The sequence below is a fragment of the Tenrec ecaudatus genome, chromosome 5, assembly GCF_050624435.1.
Source record: "Tenrec ecaudatus isolate mTenEca1 chromosome 5, mTenEca1.hap1, whole genome shotgun sequence".
In the NCBI taxonomy this organism is placed as follows: Eukaryota; Metazoa; Chordata; class Mammalia; order Afrosoricida; family Tenrecidae; genus Tenrec; species Tenrec ecaudatus.
In genome coordinates this window covers 66,447,894-66,451,483 of record NC_134534.1, presented here as the reverse complement: position 1 = coordinate 66,451,483, position 3,590 = coordinate 66,447,894, and the positions used below count along the sequence as shown (strand labels likewise).

Genomic DNA, 3,590 nt, shown 5'->3' with positions numbered 1-3,590 from the left:
GTAATGACATTGTTCTAAATTTGAACATCCTGTTGAGTCGCCTTTCTATAGATCTCTTCCAGTCAGTTGACCAAGTAGCTCTCTTTATTCTGCATTTCCATCCCTGTGTGCCATGCCCATTTACATAATTATATCAGTAATAAAGGGATTCGGTCCACCCAATCCAATATGACCTTATGTTAACTAACTTACACGAACCCTATAACCTTACATTAACATTGGCCAAAATCCTATTTTCAAATAAGTTCACATTCACAGGTTCAGATATCAGACAGCAACATATCATTTTTGAAAAACCACTCAATCCATAACAAGCACATGTTTCTCAGCATATTTGCAAGAATAACTCAAACCATATTGCCACAAAATTACTTATTAAACACAATGATAAAAATGTGAAGATATTGTTTCTCATCCTCCATCTAGTCTGTATACTTCTGAAGCCAGTGTTTCATCTCTTTAACCTTTCCCCCAAAGAATCCTGGGAACTTTAATTTGCACCATGTCAAAGTACCAACGTGGGCATCCTTGAAGGACACGGATCCTGTTCCTTTTGGAAATTCTCTGAGTTTGGGAAACAAAAAGAAAACAGAAGGAACAAGAGGTCTGTAGGGTACACAAGTAAGATTTTCCAGTGAAATTCTCATAGGACAATACTGGTACCCTTGAAGAATGAGCAGGTATATAGGCATGATGTTGGGGGTGGAGGTGGGGGGTGGCAGGGGAGAAAACTCAGCATAACTCTTGGTCTATTTCTCACTAATGCAAAATTTTGTTCATTGAGTACTCATTTACCAAAATTTTGTTCATTGAGTACTCATGATTATCCAGAATCCTTCAAAAATATCTATCAAGATTATCTTTTTGGAACTTCCAAACACGGTCACCCTAGCCTTCTGAGCTGATCTTTCTGCCTTGGCTGAAACTGACCCAGTAGATCCCCCTTAGAAGCCACTGTTTTGAGTGGAGTCTTTCTCTGAAGGCCCCCTAATGAGACTGAGACAAGTGTGCTCCTGAAAGAATTTACCAAACCAAAACCAAACTCACAGACATGGAGTCAATGCTGACACATAGCGACCAGTGAGCACTGAGACTTGTTTAAGCATGTTTTGGGGTGAAGTAAGCCTGTGCATAACTGAACTGGAACCCCAGGAGCATTACTTTGTAACTTACTTTGCTGTGAGCTTTGGCACCTCCCTTCTAGAACAAGAGCAAACTTCCCCTTCCCCTCCAGCTACTGAGAGAAGTACTGCTCTCTGTCCAGAGAAACTACTTCAAGAGTTTTCCATGGCGGATTCTCTTCAGTCCAGACTCTCCCTTCCCCTCTGGAGTGCTTCTCCGCTCTCCTTTCCCACTTCCTGTTTCAGAAACAGTTCTTTCCTTAATCTCTGTTTAATCCTTTCATGACACTCATTAAGCCCAACCACCGCTATGCCCTGTGCCCCTCCCTCCCGTTATTGTGTTTTTAGGGTTGGTTTGGTTGGTTGGTTACTTCCTCCCTTACCAGAATGTAAGCTCCATGTAGCTGGATTCATGTCCCATGTGCCACTGTTGTGTTGTTTAGGATCAACACGAAGGCCTGCTGTGTGGTCGAGGCTACAAGTATTACATGATGATAGACGGAATAAATAATGAAACAGTACCCTTGAAAATGGAGTTGTGATTTTGAAAATACACTCATTGGAATATAGTGTGACTTTTAAAAATACCATTTTATTATTCATTGCTTTGATTGAACTTGAAATTTTATTATAATCCTGAAATGACAAAGCTGTTGTGGGACCTGGTTGTTCTCTTTACTTATCATTCAAGAGTAATACAACTGTGAATATAGATGTGTTTTAAATTCACTATTTCCCAAGCATAGCTACAAATCTTTCATAAGTTTCTAATTTCCAATTTCAAGCATTCTGAGGCTGGATGATTTAGAATGTGCCAGTGGTCGGTAAGGTATGTTGTCCTGTTTCCCCTTCATTTGTCTCTCTTCTTGGACCATGTGCAGAGCTGCACTGTACAAAAAAATACAGGCAGTGGTTCGATAAAATAAGCAACATCATCATTTCAAAACTGGCTACGAGTGAACTTTATCAGGATCACCATTTATCACGGTTCCTGCCGTTTTCAAGAAGGAACACGAATGTCAATTCAAATGAGCTTTAAAAATATGTTTGACAAAAGTCCATTAGAGCAACACATGCTCCCCTGCCCCCTTGCTTGTCATTACTGGGGATACTCGCCTGAGAATTTGTATATAAATCAAAGATCTTTCCCTCTTAGACCATTTTCCCAGCCTCAGCTGCACTGGCTTTGTTTATGACCTCATGGTACTTGATCATGGGAGAGGGCGTATGACTTGACAGGAGCAAAGTTCGTCCCTTGGGCTTTAGTGACTTTTTGCTATGAAAAGTAGCCTAAGATATGAGCATTTTAATTTAAAATCATGTGGTAAAAGGCTGGTTTCAAAAGGAAACAAAGCTTACTCAATGTGTGATTTCCAATTGCAGCAGAAAGCTGAAGGCAAACAAGCTGATGTTGGCGCCAGGGCAGAACGTGCTCTAGAACATTCAGCTCTTTAGCCATCTCCCAGAGTCCCAGCCACTCTCAGCTTTGGCTGGTTGGTTGGTTGTTTTTAATAAATTTGGAGATAAGAGGAGGGAAAACTGATTTAAAATATCTCATCTTTTTGTATTTCCATTCTTTTACTTGAAATTCTCTTCCATGCCAAAAGGACCCAATTATTCATTTACTCTAGCACCATCATATCTGAGGAATAATGCATCTGTCAAGTGAATCAGGCATAGCTACCACCGGGATTGGTGGTTGCTAGGAAGCGAAGGTCAGTAAAACTTCCTGCTGCTCATTATTTCTGAACAGGACACAGTATCTTCATTCTGACCGATCATATTTTTTTAAAACCGGGCTTACGTGTACCATAATTTACCAGAGTGAATTTTGCCTTTGAAAATCTTTTTCATTATGAGTGCCGTAACGACCCAAATCCAATCCCATTGCCGCCGAGTTGATTTTGTCTCACAGTGACCCTCTGTGTCTAGCGGTGGTTCTCAACCTTCCTAATGCTGCCACCCTTCAATGCAGTACCTCATGCTGTGGTGACATAGAATTATTTTCTTCTTTTTTTTTCTTCACAATTTTATGTGCCCTAGGCATGAAATCACTCTGGCCACGATCTAGGCATCAAGCAAGGATGAACAAATGGCTGCCAGTCTGCTCTGCCCCTGACTAATATAACAGCACCACCACCAATCAGGTGTCTCTTTGCCCATAGCCAGGGGCTCATAAAATTATTTTCCTTGCTATTTCATAATTGTAATTTTGCTACTGTTATGAATCGGGCGATCCTTGTGAAAGGGTCGTTTGACCTCCAAAGGGGTCACGACCCACAGGTTGAGAACTGCTGCTAAGGCAAAGTAGACCTGAACCATAGGGATGTCAAGTCTGTATTCTTTTTTTTTTAATCGTTTTTTTAGGGGCTCATGCAACTCTTATCACAATCCATACAGACATCAATTATGTAAAGCACATTTGTACATTCATTGCCCTCATCATTCCCAAAGCATTTGCTCTCCACT

At 40.8% G+C, this 3,590-nt stretch overlaps 1 non-coding gene across 1 annotated transcript; it reads right to left on the bottom strand.

Moving 5' to 3' along the window:
* Positions 1-3,151: 3,151 nt before the first annotated feature.
* On the bottom strand, positions 3,152-3,295 carry LOC142449716 (small nucleolar RNA SNORA48). Its single transcript, XR_012784833.1, has one exon. It is a non-coding gene; the product is annotated as a small nucleolar RNA SNORA48 (small nucleolar RNA).
* Positions 3,296-3,590: the final 295 nt, after the last annotated feature.